Here is a 24,552-nt window from a genome sequence, read left to right as displayed (position 1 = left end):
AATCTCATGTCTTCCAATTTCAAAACCAACCACTCCTTCTCAACAGTCTCCCAAAGTTTTAATTCACTTCAACATTAGGTCAGAAGGCAAAGTCTCAGACAGTCCAAAGTCTCATCCAAGGCAAGGCAAGTCCCTTCTGCATATGAGACTATAAAATCAAAAGGAAGTTAGTTACCTCCTAGATACAATGGGGGTACAGGAATTGAGTAAATACAGCCATTCCAAATGCGAGACATTGGCCAAAACTTAGAGGCTACAGACCCCATGCAAGTCCAAAATCCAGCAGGGCAGTTAAAACTTAAAGTTCCAAAATGATCTCCTTTGAATTATGTCTCACATCCAGGTTATGCTGATGCAAGAAGTGGGTTCTCATGGTCTTGGGCAGCTCTGCCACTGTGGCTTTGCAGGGTACAGCCTCCATCCCAGCTGCATTCACAGGCTGGCACTGAGTATCTGTGGCTTTTCCAGATGCACAGTCCAAGCTGCCCATGGAGCTACCATTGTGGGGTCTTGAGGACAGTGGCCCTCATCTCATAGCTCCACTAGGTGGTGCCCCAGTAGGGACTCTGCATGGGGGACTCCAAACCCACATTTCCCTTCTACCCTGCCCTAGCATAGGTTCTCCACGAGAGCCCAGTCCCTGCAGCAAACTTCTGCCTGGACATTGAGGCATTTCCATACATCTTCTGAAATCTAGGCAGAGATTCCCAAACCCCAATTCTTAATTTCTGCTCAACACCACATGAAAGCTTCCAAGGCTTGGGACTTCCACCATCTGAAGCAACAGCCAGAGCTATACTTTGGCCCCTTGTAGTCATGGTTGGAGTAGCTGGGACACAGGGCACCAAGCCCCTAGACTGCATATATGGAGGCCCTGGCCCCACCCATGAAACCAGTTTTTCCTCCTAACCTTCTGGGTCTGTGATGGGAGGGGCTGCTAGAAAAGTCTCTAACATGCTCTGGAGATATTTTTCCCATTGCCTTGGGTACTAACATTTAGTTATTTGTTACTTATATAAATTTCTGTAACTGGTTTGAATGTCTTCTCAGAAAATGGGACTTTCCTTTCCATCACATTGTCAGGCTGCAAATTTTCCAAACTTTCAAGCTCTGTTTCCCTTTTAAAACTGAATGCCTTTAACAGCACCCAAGTTACATCTGTTTGTTTGTTTGTTTTTTTGAGACAGAGTCTCACTCTGTCACCAGGCGCCAGGCTGGAGTGCAGTGGCACAATCTCAGCTCACTGCAACTTCGCCTCCCGGGTTCAGGCGAAGTCACATCTTAAATGCTTCACTGCTTAGATATTTCTTTCACCAGATACCCTAAATTGTCTCTCTCAAATTCAAAGTTCCACAAATCTCTAGGGCAGGGGCAAAATGCTGCCAGTCTCTTTGCTAAAACATAGGAAGAGAGATCTTTGCTCTAGTTCTGAACGAGTTCCCCATCTCCATCTGAGACCACCTCAGACTGTATTTCATTGACTATATCATCAGCATTTGGGTCAAAGACATTCAATAAGTCTCTAGGGAGTTACAAACTTTCCCACATTTTCCTGTCTTCTTCTGAGACCTCTAAACTGTTCCAGCCTCTGCCTGTTACCCAGTTTCACAGTTCCTTCCACACATTTCAGATATTTTTTCAGCAATGTCCTATTCTGTGGGTACCATCTTACTTTATCAGTACATTTTCATGCAGCTGATAAAGACATACTGGAGAATGGAAAGAAAGAGATTTAATGGACTTATAGTTCCACATGGCTAGAGAGGCCTCATAATCATGGCAGAAGTTCAAGTCAAGTCTTACATGGATAGTGGCAGGCAAAAAGAGAGTCTGTGCAGGGAAACTCCCATTTTTAAAACCATTAGATATAACTATCATGAGAACAGCATGGCAAAGACCCTGTGGTTCAATTATCTCCCACTAGGTTCCTGACATAACGTGGGAATTATGGAAATACAATTCAAGATGAGATTTGGGTGTGGACACACAGCCAAACCATATCTATCTATCCATCCAACCATCTATATTTGAAAACACATGGAAATACACGAGCATAATATATTATCAGAAAGCAGATTTTATGGTTTTTCACATTATGAGATAACTTCTTCCTAACATGTTTAGAATTAAGATTACTGAGTACAGATTGCTCTTCAGGTAGTCCATATATCTTCAAGGCTGGGTAAAGTGAATTTTTAATTTGTTTGGACATACTTAATACTGAGTAGCAACCTGCCACAGCCATTAAATTCATCTTTATGTTTGAAGTTATAACTTGTATCATACTTACAGTCTCTCATTTCTTTTATATGGTCTTTCTCCTCCATTTTCGTTGCCTATCAAAGAATTTCTGTCTTTAAATACTGTCATCTGAGCTAGGCTAGTACAAAAAATAGATTAATGTATTCTGGATATTTTCCTATGACTATATATCCTTTCTTAACTTTGAATCTACCATGCTTAGAAACACACCTTCAATTGTGCCACATCATTTACTTGACTAATAGTATTATACGATCTCTCAGCTTAGACAAGTCAGTGCTTACTAGCATCTCTTTCCTTACATTTTTTTGTGATAAAAATCTGTCCATGATAGAATGAATGCAATAGGACTATAGGCATTATGCTTTTAATTTCCTATTTCTACTGAAAGTATATCTGATGTACAGTGCTTTGGATTCACAAATAATTTCAAAGCACCATTTAATGTTAAAACTATTTTGTTTTATATTAAAAATTGACTTCACTGAAACAGAAAAAGATCTGGCAATAGACAGACCCACAGTAAAAACACAGAGAAGTGGGTAAGAAACTTGCTTTCTAAAGCAAGAGACTTACAACAGTACTCAGCATAGATCGCGGCCAAGTGGAAGCCTGGTAATTGGCCACTACCATGGCCAATGGTTAGTTTAACATATTTTTGGGTCTTGCTGTGGACTTAATTGTGTCTTCAATATATTAATGCATTGGAGCCCTAACCCTTGTGTGATGGTATTTGAAGATGGGGCTTTGGGGTGATGTCTAAGTCTGTTTGGGCTGCTATTACCAAGTATAATAGCCTGGATCCCTTACAAACAAGAGAGTTTATTACTCACAGTTCCAGAGGTAAGAAATCTGATGTCAGAGTACCAGCATGGCCAGGTTCTGGTAAGGGCCTTACCAGCACTGCTGACTTCTTGTTGTAGCCTCATGTGGCAAAAAAAGAAAGAAAAAAGAAAAACAACAGCTAGCTAGTTCATTGGCCTCTTCCTGTAAGGGCATTAAACCCATTTGGGAAGGCTTCACTTCCAAAAGGGTTTTATCCCACCTCCAAATAGCATCAAACTGGGCTTTAGGTTTCAACATATGAATTTTGGGGAAACAAAAACAGTCAGGCAGTAATTAGATCATGAAGGTGGAACTTTCATGATGAGTTTAGTGCCTTTATAAGAAGAAACATGAGATCTCCCTTACTTCCTCTCTCTTGCTTTGCCACATGAAAATATAGCAAGAAAGTGGCAGTTTACAAGCTGTAAAAGGGTCTTCACCAGAACCCAACCATGCTAGCATCCTGATTTCCAACTTTCCAGTCTCCAGAACTATGTAAAATAAATGTCTGTTGTTTAAGTGACCTAGTCTATGGTATCTTGTTACAGCAGCTCAAGCTAAGACAGGTCTATTTTATTTTTCTCCCTTCACCAAAGGAAAACTTGTGTGTTCCATGTTGGTCCAGAAGGCCCATTTGGCCTCAGTTATGAGGCATTATACCTTCTGTGTTCTAAGAATTCACACCTGGGCCTGTGCTGATCTAAATAGGAAAGGATTAGGAAAGGTGCTTGGGAAACTGTCTATCCAAAAGAGTAAGTCCTTAATGAATGAAAAGCAGCTACTAATGAAACTTGTGGCATCTCTGGAAAATTGGATGGGATATGATTATTTATCAGAAAAATGCTCCCAAAATTTAAACTTATAACATTGAAATGAATACCACTCTTTTAATTTAAGGGTGTTTGAATCTGCAAATATTCTGCATGTTCTACAATAAAAAGCAGATTAAAAGATAAAATACAAAGCTTAGAAAAACTCACAGGCACTGAATCCTTAGAGAATTGTGCATGAGTGTAAATGCCAACTTCAATATTAAAAGAGTTTTACAAAACAGCAATGTCATAGCTGTACTTCTTTTTATACCGTAACCATGAATCATCTCATAGAAAAAGCTTCAGCCACACAGGATCTCAAAGGAGGGGAAAGTCAGTTCACAATCCACATGTCGGTCAATCCACAATCCACAAATCCACACTCCAAACCCCACTTGACAGGGATCCAAACAGGAATATGTGATCAAGTCCCTCTAAGTGGCATAAATGCCCTTAATAAGGAGGTTTGAGTTCAGTCCACTAGCTTCAGAGTATTAGTAACCTTTGTTTTTTTTTTTTTTTTTTTTTTTTTGCCTCCAAGAGAGTAGCAGTAGTGAATCTTCCAAACATGAAGAAATTTCTTTTCAAGAGCAAATCGCACAAGAGTATAAATGTGTGGTTTCAGCAGCTTCACCTGTGAGGTAGAGGTTATAAATACTCTATTTCTATTTCTTACAGGGTTATTGGGAGAAGTCAAAGAAATCTGTTAAGTGCTTTTCAGAAAAAGACTCCTGTGTGTAAGTGCTAAATTTATCATAAGTAATGAACAATAAATAAAATTGAAATACTTCCCAAAACACCTCCTAAAATCTTATCTGACAGATTTATTCATGTTACTGAAAACAATTCTTGTTTGTTAAAAGATGACATTGCACATTCTTGTGGTCAAAAAAGTAAAGAGATTGGCTCTTTGCCTTCCCGAAGTCTAGACTTTTATACAACTTTCTGTCAAATACAAAGATGTGGGAGCACTTCTAAGTAAAAAAATAATAATATAAAAATGAAGAAGAGGAGAGGGAGGAAGAGAAAATAATCAGTCTCAAAACAACATGGCCAAGAATTAAATTTGATCTTTAGGGCAATACTCTGCCTTTGACATTGGCGGTGATTCATTATCTGCTGTTAGTGATTCAACAATAGAAATGTTCCAAGGGCAACATAGGTCTAGAAAATCTGAGACAAGAAATGCTCAACAGCAAAAAATTAGAACACTCTAGCAAGGGAAAAGCTTGTTTTAAAGAAACCCTGCTTCTTGAAAATATGTACATTACAGTATATAAACTTTATATACAAATAAACAGATGCTGATGAGAAAGGATATCAAATTTCAGGTTACTTTTACAACTTGTCCATATATTCAAGCATAAAAGGTCTGTCACTAGAAGACTCATATAAAAGTAATTTTGTAAAAAACCTTAAAGTGTAGCCACTGACCTAACAGCTTACCTAGGAAAAAAATACAAATTAAAGATTATTTCAAAGCTTTTTGTGGTGAAGCATTCTACCTCCAGTGAAATTGAGTGTCCTTTCTCTCCTGTCACACTGGACTTAGGCTTTGATCTCCAATTATTTTAGTGGAGCTTTCCAAGTCTTCCAACATTTTGTAGTAAACAGAACGCAAACAATACAATGGATGTCTCCCCGTCTGTTGCTTTAATAAATGGCCTCTGAAAAAATGACCAGTGTATAAACAGCAAAATAGACCCCCCACATCAGACCATATACCTCATGCCTCTAGAGAAAAGAGCTAGGTTTTCATAAAGATTTTTTGGATCCTGTGACATATTCTTCCTTTATCTCAGAAGTATTTGTGCATCTGGACAAAAAATCCTTCAACTGAAATGGAAAAAGAAACTCTACAAACTTGTAGAGATTTATATTTTTTAGGCATATTATACATATGTGAAAATGATCAATAAAATAAGTTTTTCTCAAATTTGTACACATTTATATGCATATTTTTCCATATTTAATTTTATTGTGAACACATACTATGACTCCTGACAATGGCACATGCTTTGCAATGCCATCAAGTTTCCAAAAATAAGCTATGAAAGAAGTAATGTACTTTCTAATCCTTAAGTCAAACTAGAGTTAACAATCTTAAAAGATTTTCTTCGAATGCTAAATGTATTTTAGAGAAATTTTTATAAGTTCCAAATGGATTATCTTAGAAAATAGGGCAGATAATCCTAGTCAAGTAGGAAGGAAGCATTCTCATGATTTCAGACAAATAAGAATACCTCTGTATGGAAATTTTATAAGACATAGTATCATAAATGACTAGGAATGAAAAATATACACTATAGATATGACATTTAAAATTTGCTATTATTTTATACTATCTTTGAAATTGAACTAAATTCATCAATTTTCTGTGGAGGCATTAATGAAGAGAAAATTTACCACAACATAGGAACAGAAACATTTTGTTGAATATCTTATTTTTTCATCTTTATTTTTTGTGAGTAGACAGCTCTGAAAACAAAGCAATCTATATTGAAAGCCCAGTAAACACCTATGGAATGAAAGAATGAATGATTAGATAGTTGCAGCTATGGGATATTTATCTTAACCTGGAGAGTAAGTTTTCACTTTTTAGTTACCTTGGGGCCCACTGTAGTACTTGACTGTAATACTTGACTGAATATAATAAGAGAAAAAGCTTATACTCCCAAGTCACCCTTCACTCCTGTTCAATAAATAGCCACATCCAAAATTACTATACCCAATTGTCATGAACACTAAAAATGAATTGTTGAAACCTCAATATTCAGAACAGTTTCAAGGTCTGCAGAACTTTAGAAAAGTGGAAAATATTTCACTTATATTAACACCTGTGACCCATGTATTAAGGAAACAATCTTCACATAATGTGAAAAGATCAGGATTTCTTAAAACCTTTGTATGAGAAATGAACTAAATAACCATCTCTTAGTTATATTTATTCAGAGCTGAAAGGGAGGCATCTCCCTTTCAGAAGAAGACTGCTTAAAATGCTGGGCATCAATCAGAACTCTAACGATTTTTGTCTAGAACAGTATTTCCCAAGTAGATGATGCATCTAGGCTGGGGGGAACTACAGTTTGCTTATCAGCACCTAGAAATAACACAAGAAAGGAAAATAATGTAATTCTTAGAGGATTTGGTTTTCTTAGGCTACCTAAATGATGTCTCAAAAAGACACAAAAACAGCTTTGTTAATCAATACGTTATTCAGCTGAACTAATTAACCATGGCCTTTTAGTTCCATAAATGAAGCTGGTAATAAACCAAACATCATAATTATAGTAAATCATAGTCATACTTCAAAGGAATAATCAGGAGTCTCTCCTTCAAAACATAAATACAAATATATATGTATGTATCTGCACACATATGAGAATGCATGGAAATATGTGAATACTGTACATATATTGACTGTAAATGTATGCAGACTATGTAGTCATGTACATATGTATATGCACACATCCCCCACATACACAGCAGTATCAGCTCTCATCTTGTTCTTGACTCTGAGAGATTGTAATATCAATTAAAAACAAACTTTGGAATCCCCCACATTTCTTAAGTTGTGAATTTATATTCAAATTAGACTAATGAAACTCCATCCTAGGCATGCACCATCTCATTTTAAATGTTTTCATTCTGCATTCTTTTCTGGATATGATTATACACAGGTAGTAAATACTCTCATTTTGTATTACTATGCAGATCTCTATATTTTTGTTGTCTTTGTCATGTAGCAATAGGTGGTAGCTATCTCAACTAGGCAGATGACTCACTATAAGCAAATGTTCTAACTAACTCTCAATAGGGAAGGATGTCTAAGCGGAACATATAAAATAAAGTAATATTGAGTTCAATTATTCCAATGCAAGTCGTCAAAATAAACAAAACAAGAAAATGAAGTTAACTTTACATCTTGTAAAGAATCTTCAAATTGCCACAAACAGATTATTTAAAGTCTCTTTATCAGTGACTTACTTAGAATTAAATAACAGAAAAATGCTTAATGGAATTCTGCAATACCTCTTCGATAGTAGTGTCTTGTATAAATACTAGAACAAAAACAAAGAGTCCAAGAAGGGTGAGGAAAAGATACCCAATGGTAGAAACCCTAGATACCCTAGATTCGATTACCTTTCCTTTATTCTGTGACTTTGCTTTAACAACTCTTCCCCTTTTCCCTGCATCTTCAATTATTTTCCTATTCAGTGGATATTTTCATTCAAATACAAATATGCCAAATTTCTCCTCCCAAAACAAACAAACAAACAAAAAAACAACCACCACAAAAAAGCTTATTCTTGCCTCCATCTTCGTTTCCAGTTACAGCTTCATTGGTCTCTTTCTCTTTAGAGCAAATTTTCTCAATATTGTCTCCACTCACTCTCTCCAATTCAGTTCTTTCTAATATTGCCTGAACTTACAATAGGAATCACATGTGTTCTTGTCCTTGTCTCCAATGATGGCACATAGCCAAATGATCAATATTTGGTCCATGTTCTACATGACTTAGCAGCAAGAGACACAGTGATTCTCTGACATGCAATACGTTCTTCACCTGGCTTTCAGTATTCCTCACACCCTCACTGGCCTTCCTCATCAGTCTTTTCTTCTGGTTCTACCTTATCAGCTTTGGAGCAACCAGAGTTCTATTCTGGGTGATCTCATACGACGGCCAGGCCTGGGCATATGGTCTTATTGTTTCCTTTGCCTATAAACACTTTTCCCTTATGTGTTTACTTGTCTGATTCCCTTTCCTCTTTTAGAGTTTTCCAAAAATCTCTCCTTCTCCATTAGGCATTTCCTGACTACTCTATTTTAAATTGCATCCAACCTACCAATGCTCCCAAACCTGTACTATTTTACTTTTCTTCAGCACTAATTACCACCTGACACACTCTCAATTATTTATATCTTTATGTAGATTTATCTACTTATGTATTTAATTAGGTAATTTATAAAGAAAAGGGGTTTAATTTATTCAGTTTGGCATGACTGGGGAGGCCTCAGGAAACAATTATGGTAAAAGGGGAAGCACGCACTTTCTTCACAAGGAGAGTGAGTGAGTGAGTGAGTGAGTGAGAGAAGGGAGAAGAGCCTCTTATAAGACCATCAGCTCCTGTGAGAACTCACTCACTATTATGATAATAGTATGAAGGAAACCACCCCCATGATGTAATCACCTCCCACCAGGTCTCTCCCTCAACAGCTGGAGATTACAATTCAAGATGAGATTTGGGTGGGGACACAGTGCCTAACCATATTAAGTAGAAGGCCATAAATGTTATGCTTTATATTTAAGGTCACAGAAAAATGCTTATGAAACAATGCTAAATTAAACAAAGAATAACAGAGTTTTGCATTCCTTTATTTTTCATATCTAAATTTGTTATTTCCTAGCATTTTGTTATTATTTTTAATTTATTCATGTATCACTTATCTTTAAATTTAGATTGTCAATAAGGATACAGGAATAAATAGGAGTATACCAGCTCTCAACTATTTCACCAATGTTGTCTGTAAAATCTCAAAATCTACTCTACTTGAAAGCCAACCTTTAGGACTGAGACAATACCTCCTTCCTATAGGCTTTCATAATACCTCATCATAGCAAGATTACCGCAGTATTTCTTATAAATGTTTAAAATTTACCTGTTGCTTATATCTTCTACACTTAACAGACTCTTGAATCGTAATTCATATTCAGTAAGTGTTGGCTAGGCATGGTGGTTCATGCTTTTAGTACCAGCACTTTGGGAGGCCAAGGTGGGCAAATCATTTGATGTCTGTAGTTTGAGACCAGCCTGGCCAACATGGTGAAACCCTGGCTGTACTAAAAATAAAAAAATTAGGCAGGTGTGGTGGCACATACCTGTAGTCCCAGCTACTTGGTAGCCTGAGGCAATAGAATCATTTGAACCTGGAAGGCGAAGCTTGAGTGAGCAGAGATCACACCACTGCACTCAAGCCTGGATGACAAAGTGAGACTCTGTCTCAACAATAAAAATTAAAAGTAAAATAAAAAAAAAAAATTTCCTGAATGAGTTAATAAATTGTCCTAATATAGTTTTTTAAATTGAAAGAGACTTCTAGAAAAGGATCAGTTTGCATACTTGATATAGTTTGGCTCTGTGTCCCCACCCAAATCTCATCTCAAATTGTAATCCTCTTGAGGGAGGGACTTATTCCCATGTGTCGAGGGAGAGAGGTGATTGGATCATGAGGGTGGATTCCCCAATGCTGTTCTCATGATAGTGAGTGAGTTCTCATGAAATCTGATTTTTTTTTTATAAGTGTTTAGAAGTTTCTTCTTTGCTGTTCTCTCTCGTCCTGCCTTGTGAAGAAGGTGCTTGCTTCCCCTTTACCTTCTTCCAAGATTGTAAGTTTCCTGAGGCCTCCCTTACCATGTGGAACTCTGAATCAATTAAACCTCTGCCCTTTATAAATTACCAAGTCATGGGTATTTCTTTATAGCAGTTTGAAAATGAACTAACACGGAGAGGGGACTCAAGATGGCGCTGTGAGAACAACCCAGGATTGGAGCCCGCGTTGAATTCACAAACGGTGAGTCAGTGCTGCATTTCCAGACTGATCTTTGTTGCCCACAGAACGGGGAAACTCCCAAGTATAAAAAGACACGGGACGCCAGGCAGTAGGTCGAGACGGAGAATGACTGTGAAGAAATGACGGAATTAGACTTCAGAAGATGGATAATGAGAAACTTTTGTGAGCTAAAAGATCATGTATTAAATCAATGCAAAGAAACTAAGAACCTTGAAAAAAGATTTGAAAAAAGATTCGAGGAAATGATAACAAGAATGGATACCTTAGAGAGGAATATGAATGAATTAAAGGAGCTGAAAAACACAATACGAGAACTTCGCGAAGCAAACGCAAGTTTCAATAGCCGAATTGACCAAGCAGAAGAAAGAATATCTGAAGTCGAAGACCAACTCAATGAAATAAAACGAGAAACCAAGATGAGAGAAAAAAGCGCAAAAAGGAATGAACAAAGTCTCCAAGAAATGTGGGACTATGTGAAAAGACCTAACCTACGTTTGATAGGTGTACCAGAAGGGGACGAAGAGAATGAATCCAAGCTGGAAAATACTCTTCAGGACATCATCCAGGAAAATTTCCCCCACCTAGCAAGACAAGCCAACACTCAATTGCAGGAAATACGGAGAACACCACAAAGATATTCCGCAAGAAGAGCAACCCCAAGGCACATAATCGTCAGATTCAACAGGGTTGAAATAAAGGAGAGAATACTAAGGGCAGCCAGAGAGAAAGGTCGGGTCACCCACAAAGGGAAGCCCATCAGACTCACAGCAGATCTCTCGGCAGAAACACTACAAGCCAGAAGAGAGTGGGGGCCAATATTCAACATTCTTAAAGAAAAGAACTTTCAACCCAGAATTTCATATCCAGCCAAACTGAGCTTCAGAAGTGAAGGAAGAATAAAATCCTTTGCGAACAAGCAAGTACTCAGAGATTTTGTCACCACCAGGCCTGCTTTACAAGAGCTCCTAAAAGAGGCACTACACATAGAAAGGATCAAGCAGTACCAGCCATTCCAAAATCACACTGAATGCTAAAGAGCTTCAACATAATGAAGAATCTACAACAACTAACAGACAAAACAGCCACTTAGAATCAAAATGGCAGTATCAAATTCACACATAACAATATTAACCCTAAATGTAAATGGACTAAATGCACCAATCAAAAGACACAGACTGGCAAATTGGATAAAAATCCAAAACCCATCAGTGTGCTGTATCCAGGAAACCCATCTCACATGCAAGGATACACAAAGGCTCAAAACAAAGGGATGGAGGAAGATTTGCCAAGCTAATGGAAAGCAAAAAAAAGCAGGAGTTGCAATTCTCATCTCTGATAAAATAGACTTTAAAGCAACAAAGATCAAAAGAGACAAAAAAGGCCATTACATAATGGTAAAAGGATCGATACAACAAGAAGAGCTAACGATCCTAAACATATATGGACCCAACACAGGAGCACCCAGATACATAAGGCAAGTTCTTAATGACTTACAGAAGGACTTAGACTCCCACACAATAATAGTGGGAGACTTTAACACTCCACTGTCAATACTAGACAGATCAACCAGACAGAAAATCAACAAGGATACCCAGGGCTTGAACTCAGACCTGGAGCAAGCAAACCTGGTGGACATTTACAGAACTCTCCACCCCAAATCCACAGAATACACATTCTTCTCAGCACCACATCACACCTACTCTAAAATTGACCACATAATTGGAAGTAAAGCACTGCTCAACAAATGCAAAACAACTGAAATCATAACAAACAGCCTCTCAGACCATAGTGCAATCAAGTTAGAACTCAGAATTCAGAAACCGACCCAGAACCGCACAGCTTCATGGAAACTGAACAACTGGCTCTTGAATGTTGACTGGGTAAACAACGAAATGAAGGCAGAAATAAAGAAGTTCTTCGAAACCAATGAGAATGAAGACACAACGTGCCAGAACCTCTGGGACACATTTAAAGCAGTCTCTAGAGGAAAGTATATAGCAGTAAGTGCCCATATGAGGAGAATGGAGAGATCCAAAATTGACACCCTATCGTCAAAATTGAAAGAGCTAGAGGAGCAAGATCAAAAAAACACAAAACCCAGCAGAAGACAAGAAATTACTAAGATCAGAGCTGAGCTGAAGGAGATTGAGACACGAAAAACCCTTCAAAAAATCAATAAATCCAAGAGCTGGTTTTTTGAAAAGATCAACAAAATAGACAGACCACTAGCCAGATTGATTAAAAATAAAAAAGAGAACAACCAAATAGATGCAATAAAAAATGATAAAGGGGAAATCACCACACATTCCACAGAAATTCAAACCATCATCAGAGAATATTACAAACAACTCTATGCACATAAACTAGTAAACCTGGAAGAAATGGATAAATTCCTGGACTCCTGTGTCCTCCCAAGACTAAACCAGGAGGAAGCTGAAACTATGAATAGACCAATAACAAGGTCTGAAGTTGAGGCAGCAATTAAGAGCCTACCTCACAAAAAAAGTCCAGGTCCAGATGGGTTCACAGCCGAATTCTACCAGACACACAAGGAGGAGCTGGTACCATTCCTTCTAAAACTATTTCAAACAATCCAAAAAGAGGGAATCCTTCCCAAATCATTTTATGAGACCAACATCATCCTGATACCAAAACCCGGCAGAGACCCAACGAGAAAAGAAAACTTCAGGCCAATATCCATGATGAACATAGATGCAAAAATCTTCAATAAAATATTGGCAAGCCGATTGCAACAGCAAATCAAAAAACTTATTCATCATGATCAAGTAGGATTCATCCCAGGGATGCAAGGCTGGTTCAACATACGCAAGTCTATCAACGTAATTCACCACATAAACAGAACCAAAAACAAAAACCACATGATTATCTCAATTGACGCAGAGAAGGCATTTGACAAAATTCAACAGCCCTTTATGCTAAAAACCCTCAATAAACTCGGTATCGATGGAACGTATCTCAAAGTAATAAAAGCTATTTATGACAAACCAACAGCCAATATCATACTGAATGGGCAAAAACTGGAAGCATTCCCTTTGAAATCTGGTACTAGACAAGGATGCCCTCTCTCACCACTCCTATTCAATATAGTACTGGAAGTTCTAGCCAGAGCAATCAGGCAAGAAAAAGAAATAAAGGGTATTCAAATAGGAAAGGTGGAAGCCAAATTGTCTCTATTTGCAGACGACATGATAGTATACCTAGAAGACCCCATCGCCTCAGCCCAAAAACTCCTGAAACTGATAAACAACTTCAGCAAAGTCTAAGGATATAAAATCAATGTGCAAAAATCACAAGCATTCGTCTACACCAATAACAGACTTAAAGAAAGGCAAATCAAGAGCAAACTGCCATTCGCAATTGCTACAAAAAGAATAAAATACCTTGGAATACAACTCACAAGGAACGTAAGGGACCTCTTCAAGGAGAACTACAAACCACTGCTCAACGAAATCAGAGAGGACACAAACAGATGGAGAAACATTCCATGTTCATGGTTAGGAAGAATTAATATCGTGAAAATGGCTATACTGCCCAAAGTAATTTACAGAATCAACGCTATCCCCATCAAGCTACCATTGACTTTCTTCACAGAACTGGAAAAAACCACCATGAACTTCATATGGAACCAAAAGAGAGCCCGCATAGCCAAGTCAATTCTAAGCAAAAAGAACACAGCGGGGGGCATCACACTACCGGATTTCAAACTATACTACAAGGCTACAGTAATCAAAACAGCATGGTACTGGTACCAAAACAGAGATATAGACCAATGGAACAAAACAGAGGCACCGGAGGCAACACAACATACATACAACTATACAATCTTTGATAAACCTGACAAAAACAAGCAATGGGGCAAGGATTCCATGTTTAACAAATGGTGTTGGGAAAACTGGCTAGCCATGTGCAGAAAGCAGAAACTGGACCCCTTCCTGACACCTTACACTAAAATTAACTCCAGATGGATTAAAGACTTAAACATAAGACCTGGCACCATAAAAACCCTAGAAGGAAATCTAGGCAAAACTATCCAGGACATAGGAGTAGGCAAGGACTTCATGAACAAAACACCAAGAGCATTGGCAACAAAAGCCAAAATAGACAAATGGGACCTAATGAAACTCCACAGCTTCTGCACGGCAAAAGAAACAGTCACTAGAGTGGATCGGCAACCAACAGAATGGGAAAAAATTTTCGCAGTCTACCCATCTGACAAAGGGCTGATATCCAGAATTTACAAACAACTCAAGCAGATTTACAGGAAAAGAACAAACAAGCCCATTCAAAAGTGGGCAAAGGATATGAACAGATACTTTACGAAAGAAGACATATATGAGGCCAACAATCATATGAAAAAATGCTCATCGTCACTGGTCATCAGAGAGATGCAAATCAAAACCACATTGAGATACCATCTCACGCCAGTTAGAATGGCGATCATTAAAAAATCTGGAGACAACAGATGCTGGAGAGGATGTGGAGAAAAAGGAACACTTTTACACTGTTGGTGGGAGTGTAAATTAGTTCAACCATTGTGGAAGACAGTGTGGCGATTCCTCAAGGCCTTAGAAATAGAAATTCCATTTGACCCAGCAATCCCATTACTGGGTATATATCCAAAAGACTATAAATCGTTCTACTATAAGGACACATGTACACGAATGTTCATTGCAGCACTGTTTACAATAGCAAAGACCTGGAATCAACCCAAATGCCCATTGATAATAGACTGGATTGGAAAAATGTGGCACATATACACCATGGAATATTATGCAGCAATCAGAAATGATGAGTTCGTGTCGTTTGTAGGGACATGGATGAATCTGGAAAACATCATCCTCAGCAAACTGACACAAGAACAGAAAATGAAACACCGCATATTCTCACTCATAGGTGGGTGATGAAAAATGAGAACACATGGACACAGGGAGGGGAGTACTAAACACTGGGGTCTATTGGGGGGAAAAGGGGAGGGCCAGTGGGAGGGGGAGGTGGGGAGGGATAGCCTGGGGAGAAATGCCAAACATGGGTGAAGGGGAGAAGAAAAGCAAAGCACACTGCCATGTGTGTACCTACGCAACTGTCTTGCATGCTCTGCTCATGTACCCCAAAACCTATAATCCAATAAAAAATTAAAAAGAAAATGAACTAACACAATACTCAATTTATAGCTGTCACCAGCAGTTACTCTTGATCTACCAATACCTTGTATTTAAAAAGTAGGTCAAACTAGATGATTTTTTTACAGAGCTCACTAAATCTGTTTACAACATATTAAAATTGATTAGAAGTTATATCAGAACAAATCAACTCTCTAAAAAACAATGAGTAAACTCACTGAAAATAAGTATCAGCCAATGGGTTTTTAAAAAATATTATTGTTTCTCTATTACTAGTTGATAGACTGATTTTCTTCTTATTTAATACAGTATTTTGTTGTTTTATAGATGCAGCTTGAGACATGGCATAGAAATGAATGTTCATGAAATACATGTCCTATTAAGAATCAATAAATGTTTTTCATTCTTTTTTCCAAAACAGGATATTGGAAAGTGTCATTTATTTGAGAATAAATTCATGATGAAACTCATTTGCTTCATCATCTTTATCAGTCATGTGAAAATAAACTCAAATGAAATTGAAAATACACAAAGGTTTTAATTTACAGATTACTTTTTTTATTTTTATTAAAAAATACTCCATGCACACACGAAAACAAGTTTCACATTCTATGCCATTTATCTTTTAATCCCTAATTATATTTAAATTACTCAACTTACTACGGTAATATAATTTTGTGTCAACTAGCAAGATGTACTTATTGAATGAGATATTTTTAGAACATTCTGCAAGTCAATAATGCCTTTTCTTTTTTTGTATATATACTTTGCTACTCTGCCTTTTACTAGAAGAATTCCTCCTTTTCCTTTTGTTCCTCTGGAAATGTAGCTTTCAGGAATTTCAACCAAATTATTCTCTATTCTCACTCCAAAGGACTACATACAAATGCCAATAGTGTTACTGCTATTATATAAAGCACAACTGATTTAGTTTTAGGTCTATCTTAGAAACTATTGGCAAGAAAAACATCTTAGAGCAAATTTGAGCTTTGTCTATGTATCTGCCAGCAGAATTTTTGCCAAGATGCAACATTGCTTTGTAATACGTGACACAATGGAAGACTAAATTCAGTAGAATCATTTATTCATGAAGTTGAGAATGCAAGTTGAAATTCCAGGATGACAAAGCGGTCTGATTAGTCAGGCTTTCATACTACCAAAATGTTGTAAAATACCTTTAGGTAAACAAATCAACAAAACAAAAATAGAAATAAATGTGTACTTTGTATCAATGACATAAAAATGCAATCATTTGCCATCATACAGATGGTTTTTAGTGTATTTTGTTTCTAAATCTCACCAAAACACACCCTGAAAAACTTTTTTCCCTCTACCATGTATTAAAAGACATTAGATTACCTTAAAATATAAAATTGATATAACCATGTAGAGTTGCTTTAAAATTTAACTATATTATCAAAAGTTTATTTTTATTTGTAAAATATTAATATGTATCTCTCAAGTAAATAATCTTGATTTAGAACGACATGTAACATCACAATTTAAATTAAAAGCAACACTTTCCTACCTTACTCTTCCCCCTTTCCCAGGATGCTTCCACAGGCCACCACTTTCAAGAACTGAGTTATTTCGCCTACTATTTAGCTTCATAATTATATAGAATATGCCTATATTGGTACTTTCTGATATTAATTTTAGCACTTCCTATTTTTTCCTCTTTTGCCATCCTCTCACCATTTTCCCAGTATAGCTATATGGTAAACTTTGGTCATATTAACCCATAATTCATACCTTATTTTATATTTATTGAAAATTGCTTGCCAGGTCAAATGGTGTCATATACAGTCAATTCCTGTTATTTATAATAATTGTGTTCTACACATTGGCTGCAAACATTGAATTATCCAATAAGGAATCATTGCTTTGAGGCAAAACGTAACATTAGGTTTCTGAGAGTCTCTGCTCACAGCCTATTTGCCAATATATTTATGTATTTGCCAATCAATATAAAACCTATTTAATATATATTATTGAATTATTAATGTCCAAGTCACAGCCAACCAGCGCTTCAACTCATACCTAAATGAAGCTTATTTAATACCCACATTTTCTCCATGAGGCACATCACAGATTTCTCGCACTGAGAAACACCACACACCACACTTGCAGGCCATTTAAAACAGTGAAATTATACCCAAAATGTAATAAAATGTGACACTAGGTAGACAGAAAAAAAGACACACTTGTATATAGTTTGAGAACAAAGAAGAAGGCAGAGTGTTGCTTTGCTTGATCTCAGCTGGGAATACGCGTGTTGAATCTCTCAGATTTTTGCTGCTTTTCATATGTCTGCGAATGGCTGTAAAAGTGCCATGAATATTGAGTGGAGGATTACAAATAAATGTTCCTGTACATTTTAGACAAATTTACAAATAAGCAATTAGCAAATAATAAAAATCGACTGTAATTTGACTGCAGTTTTAATTCCTCTTGAGCAGCTTTTCTCTACCTGGAGTAAAGTGCATTTTTGCTTTGGTTTTCAATCATTAATTTTTGAAATCCTTGCACATACTTCTAAATTCTCCCATCCATTCTCCCATACTCATGCTCCTATTTAGACTGAGTGTGTGGTCTGGGGACTTTTTTTTTTGGTCGCAGTTTCACTCTGTCGCCCAGGCTGGAGTGCAGTGGCGTAATTCGTCATAATCTCGGTGCAGTCTTGGCTCACTGCAACCTCCGCCTCTCGGCTTTAAGCGATTCTCCTGCCTTAGCCTCCCCAGTTACTTGATTACAGTCGCCTCCCACCAGGGCTGGCTAATTTTTGTGTTTTTAGTAGAGACGGGGGATTTCATCATGTTGACCAGGCAGGTCTCCAACTCCTGACCTTACGTGATCCACCCACCTTGGCCTCCCAAAATGCTGGGATTACAGGCTTGAGCCACCGTTCCCGGCCGGGACTATATTTAATAGTCTTTTAGAGGTACTCTTCTAGTTGCTGGATCTCGTGTATTAGCTGATTTTGTTGAGAAGATCTTCCAATGGCTTCCTAAGAAAGAACACTTCGGGGCTGGGTGCGGTGGCTCACGCCTGTAATCCCAGAACTTCGGAAGGCTGAGGCGGGGGTATCATGAGGTCAAGAGTTCAAGACCAGCCTGACCGACATAGTGAAACTCTGTCTCTACCAAAAATACAAATGTTAGCTGGGTGTGGTGGCACGTGTCTGTAATCCCAGGTACTCGGGATGCTGAGGCAGGAGAATAACTTGAACCCGGGAGGTGAAGGTTGCAGTGAGCTGAGATCACAGCTACTGCACTTCAGCCTGGGTGACAGACCAAGGCTCCATCTTGGAAAAAAAGGAGGAACACATTTTAGGAAAACGTGTTCAGGCCTTACATATGTGAGGAGACCTTTATTACACTGTTACTCTTACGACAAGTATGAAATTATAGATTGAGAATAATTTTTCTTTAGAAGTTTAAAATTGAAAACAATTTTTTTGACTTCTAGTACATAGTTGAAAAATGAATGCTCTTTTTAGTCCAATCACATTTAGTTTTGTTTTTAATTTTGTATATGCTTTTCCCTGTGGATATCTTTAATATTCAGTGGCTCTAAAGTTTCCATATATCATGTACATTTAGAATTTATAATAAGGATTATAGAACATGAGTATTGGGCCCATCATCTTGGAGAGTCTTTTTCAAATCGCTAATTCTTTTTTTGTATTATTTGCATGAAAATCACTTTTCTTCGTTCTATTTGATTGTTATAAAAATCCTGTTAGTTAGATGTTACATCACCTAATTGACTTCCTAATTTTAAAATACTTTATCTTCTGTTTTCACTGAGTTTGGCTACATTTCCTGAAAGATTTATTTTGGTTTATTTTTCAAATGTTCTATTCATATTTTAAAAATAAATGGCCAAATATTTTAATTCCAAAATGCTCTTTACTTAGTAATTAAAAATGTTTATTGTTTTTGTTCCATGATTATTGTTTTGTTTTTTCAACAACATCATTCTCTTTTGCCATGAAAATATTTCCATAGATCTCTTCACATAGTTCTGACTAATTTCTCTTTTCTGTGAGTTTATTTCTTCTTTGTTTGCCTGGTATTTTTGTTTTTGTCTCCTATATTGGCAGCTTTTCTCAAAAGCTGTTTCTTTTGATTGACTCCCTATAATATTTATGAGAGAAGCTCTAGAAAGCTTATTGGAGTCTCTCTATACTGTAGGCAATGGCTTCTTTCTGCAAGAATCAGCTGAATAAATGCCTGATTGCCCAGGTTGGGAAAAGAGCTAATGATGAGATCATTCTTTGAAAAGACTTTCAAATGATTTTGTAAATGTTTTCCCACCCTCAAGTCCATTTGTTGTAGAAATAGATGTATGCAAGGTTTTGTTGCTGTTGTTGTTGATTTTTTTTTTTTTTTTTTTTTTTGAGGCAGAGTCTCTGTTGCCCAGGATGCAGTGCGATGGCATGATCTCAGATCACTGCAATCTCCACCTCCTGGGTTCAAGTGAGCACATCTGGCTAATTTTTCTATTTCAATTAGACACAGGATTTCACCATGTTGACCAGGTTGATCTCAAACTTTGACCCAAAGTGATCCACCCACCTCGGCCACCCAAAATGCTGGGATTATAAGTGTGAGCCGCCACACCCAGCCACAAGTTTTGATCCTTGTAAGATTCAACTATTAAAGAAGACATATATGAGGCCAACAATCATATGAAAAAATGCTCATCGTCACTGGTCATCAGAGAGATGCAAATCAAAACCACATTGAGATACCATCTCACGCCAGTTAGAATGGCGATCATTAAAAAATCTGGAGACAACAGATGCTGGAGAGGATGTGGAGAAAAAGGAACACTTTTACACTGTTGTAAATTAGTTCAACCATTGTGGAAGACAGTGTGGCGATTCCTCAAGGCCTTAGAAATAGAAATTCCATTTGACCCAGCAATCCCATTACTGGGTATATATCCAAAAGACTATAAATCGTTCTACTATAAGGACACATGTACACGAATGTTCGTTGCAGCACTGTTTACAATAGCAAAGACCTGGAATCAACCCAAATGCCCATTGATAATAGACTGGATTGGAAAAATGTGGCACATATACACCATGGAATATTATGCAGCAATCAGAAATGATGAGTTTGTGTCGTTTGTAGGGACATGGATGAATCTGGAGAACGTCATCCTCGGCAAACTGACACAAGAACAGAAAATGAAACACCGCATATTCTCACTCATAGGTGGGTGATGAAAAATGAGAACACATGGACACAGAAAGGGGAGTACTAAACACTGGGGTCTATTGGGGGAAAAGGGGAGGGCCAGTGGGAGGGGGAGGTGGGGAGGGATAGCCTGGGGAGAAATGCCAAATGTGGGTGAAGGGGAGAAGCAAAGCAAAGCACACTGCCATGTGCGTACCTACGCAACTGTCTTGCATGCACTGCTCATGTACCCCAAACCCTAAAATCCAATAAAAAATTAAAAAAAAAAAAAGTTGTCAGGAATTTTACAAGTTCATTGTTAAACATAGCAGTGATTCAAAATCAAAGTATACATACTTCCCACCAAATAAATATTATGAAAATACAAGTATATGGATTCGAGACAAAAATTTATATTCTAAACTCATCAATTATTAATAATTTTGCTACATTCATACTCAAAAGATTCTTTACATCTATTCCTCTATGTTGTCGAGAATGTTAATAATGGTGTGCTATTTCTTAATCTCTTTTGAAGTCCACATTCAGTAACATCCCATTGGTATCTCAAAACTGGTTATGGTGAGAATATTTACAACATGTGAATTGCCAAATGCTACAAATTAGATCTTGATCTTGATTTATTGTTTTCCCTATTGTCTAGATTTAAGTATATAATGGAGGAAATGTTAACAATGAAGATCAAAGTAAAATGTTGGCACCTCTGTAGTAATTACATTGTGAATAGAACAACAAAGTGAAGAAATATTATTTGAGTATTTGAAAGCTATTATCCAATTTAGCTAAAATTTGCTCACCTTCTTATTCAAAATGCCAAGTTTCCATGTAGATATTCCTTGTTTCACTTTTATCTACTTGCTCATTTAAACATATGTATTGGAAATATACTTATTCATCATATGCAACAATAGACTGACTACAGATATCAGTATTTTGAAAAAATTAAGAAAAACATTCTGTGAGAATTAAGTCACTATATGAATTTTACAATAAAGATATTGTATATTTTATTATTTATCAATACATATTTTATACTTTTATTATTTATAAACTGTTGATAACACACATATACACACATACACTTTTAAGAGAGTAAGTTGTCAAATATTTACCAGCAATGTAGGAACTTAATTTGAAATTTTCTCCTCTGATAATCTGTTATAACTTATCCAAACTCTTCCCATGGTCAAGACTATGTTTATCTCACTCTTCTGCCTTCGTTTTTAAAAATCTCTTCTTTTTGTTCTGTTGAGTATGCTGCTAATGTTAGGGTTCTTATTTATTTAGTATAATTTGAATGCAGTTTTGAAAGCACCAACAGAAATAAAAATGTTTGTTTGCAGCTATATTTTACAAAGAGTACTGGAACCAATTTAATTTTCACACAGCTCATTTATTTAGTTACTTGACAGGTATTTATTGAGTACCCAATCCAGATTTGTAAAATACAGAATTTGTCCTCAATAAATTCAAAGTAGAGGAAAAATGATGTATGTAAATTACTATGATACAAGGTAAAAAAGTGATACATGGGGCATAAAATATACAAAAATTGTGTCATAATAAACTCAGAGAAGGTAACTTTTATCACCTGGGGTGCGAGTCATTAAATATCTCCTGAAGGATGCTCTAATGTAAAATATGGATTTGAAAAGATAGGTAGGACTTAGATATGGAGAGAGAAGACCTACCGGCAGCAGACATTATTGCTTGAAGCTAATTAAAAGCAAATAAATATGCAAGTATATCTAATGAAATAAACATTAAATAGTTCAATCTACATCATGAGTGTATCTGCAGGAGAGCTATTAATAAATTGATTTTTGTTCTCTTCTTTCCTTGATGCATGAATGCCATTCCTGGGTTCTTTAAGTTGCATGATTTTGAGTCTAATAACTAAAGCAAATGAATATCCAACAAAATAATCAATCAAAATATTAAATATAGCATTAAGTAATGCAAGGACGGTTTTAATGTATGGACCAATGCCTCCCATTACAGAAAAATGAGATTTAGCAGAACAACTAACGCTAAAATTAGGATCAAAATTCATACATTTTTTTCAAAAATGCTGAAATTTGAAGTTCAATAATATGACAACATTTTCTGATTTAGAATTGTAGAAATCTATAGCAATGACTATGAAAGTGCATGAATATCTCCTTAACAATCCTGTCCTTGTTTCATTGATACTGAAAAGGTCTGCGAGGGCCTCACTGGGCTGCTGTCCTCTTAGTAGCTGCCAGTGGGCCAACTCCTAGGTGAGAATACTATAAACTCTCTAACACTCTGTTAACTAATATTATTGAGATCTGATTCAAGATTGCCCAAATGATGCTAAGCATTGTCTATAATGCCTATTGCTTATTAAGGCTTCAGTATCACTACATCTTAAGGGCAACCTTTTTGTTCTTTTATTGGAAGATTTAAGTTGCAGCATAAAAATAATTTAAAAGAGAATCATATATTACTTTTAAAACTAAAACAGTAAAGGGAATTAATATAAAGCTGTGCTTAAAATAAAACTGCAAATAATGACAAAGTGATTAGAATTAATGCCTTAGGCAAGTTATTATAAATGTCACCAGAGAACTGTACTAGGTTTAAAGTCATTTGATTTTACATTTACTTCTTAAAAGCAATGTATTCCCATGTTTATTTTTCATATTTTATTAAAAAGAAATAATCATATTCTGTTCTTATTCAATAAACTGTAAATCCCACAAGCAAGGTTAAACTAATACAAGATATTCCAATAGAAGAAAGCCCATTATGTCAAGCAGTTTTAAGCATGACTAACACTGTGCTCGAACAATGCCAGTCACACAAAGAAAAGTGAATATATCTAATTATTAAGAAATGGTGAAAAGTTTGTATATTTGGCATTATTAAAACAAAGCTCACAATTTTTTACTTTTATTTTTTTCTCTTTAGAGTTTGTCACTGTATAGATAAAAATATAAAAATATAGTTTTAAATATTAGTAGCCATTGCTTATTTTCACTGATTACATATCAGATTATATATCTACATTCAAATATTAAACTAATTGCTGGTGAATAATCCTATAGACAACACCTATTATGCATCACAAAGTCCTTAAAGAAGCCCTTACATTTCCAAGATTAACAGATCATACCACCAAACATTTACATTTAATTTTAAATCATCTCTTAACACTATCTACCGTCAAACTCAATGTTGTGACAGCATCTAGCAAATGACAAGTGCCCTAGAGTATCAACCATTTGTACTATCCCAAAACAGAACCATAAAGGGTCAGAAAAACAGCAATTTGGTAGGAGATAATTTAATTACCTGAATGATGAAGTATATTTCAGTTATGTAACACCTTCTGAATACCCACTAGGTTTAAAATCCTTTTAAAATATACTGCTCATGAGGGAGGATATTATATCCTGGAAAAGGCCAACTAATTTTATTTGCAGAATGTTGGGATTCTTACAAAAATGGCCTGGTTTTTTTTTTGGAGGATAGACAAGGACAATTTAATGAGTATTTATCAGCTCACAATATATACATTATTCCAGTCATTTTTACCAATGTCACCTTCTGGTCATATTCTACATTATTTTCCCCATGAAAAACAGAAGTCTTTCTCCTAAAATCTGAAAGAAAACTAGAATACCCACTTTCAACAATTTTATTCGACATAGTACTGGATATCCTTGTCAGGGCAATTAGAAGATAAGTAAATAAAGGTCATCT

At 36.4% G+C, this 24,552-nt stretch overlaps 1 protein-coding gene and 1 long non-coding RNA gene across 21 annotated transcripts in view; one reads left to right on the top strand and one right to left on the bottom strand.

Moving 5' to 3' along the window:
* Positions 1 to 8,907, top strand: part of LOC118153130 (uncharacterized) — a 42,455-nt gene extending 33,548 nt beyond the window's left edge. For all 4 annotated transcript variants that reach the window (XR_004742420.3, XR_013534532.1, XR_013534530.1 and 1 more), the window contains one exon: positions 4,578 to 8,907. This is a non-coding gene — a long non-coding RNA (uncharacterized LOC118153130). The remainder of the gene's footprint in view (positions 1 to 4,577) is intronic.
* Positions 1 to 24,552, bottom strand: part of NKAIN2 (sodium/potassium transporting ATPase interacting 2) — a 1,060,472-nt gene that overhangs the window by 621,500 nt on the left and 414,420 nt on the right. The window lies entirely within an intron of this gene.

The sequence above is a fragment of the Callithrix jacchus genome, chromosome 4, assembly GCF_049354715.1.
Source record: "Callithrix jacchus isolate 240 chromosome 4, calJac240_pri, whole genome shotgun sequence".
NCBI classification, from domain to species: Eukaryota; Metazoa; Chordata; class Mammalia; order Primates; family Cebidae; genus Callithrix; species Callithrix jacchus.
This window is presented reverse-complemented; position numbering and strand designations above follow the sequence as displayed.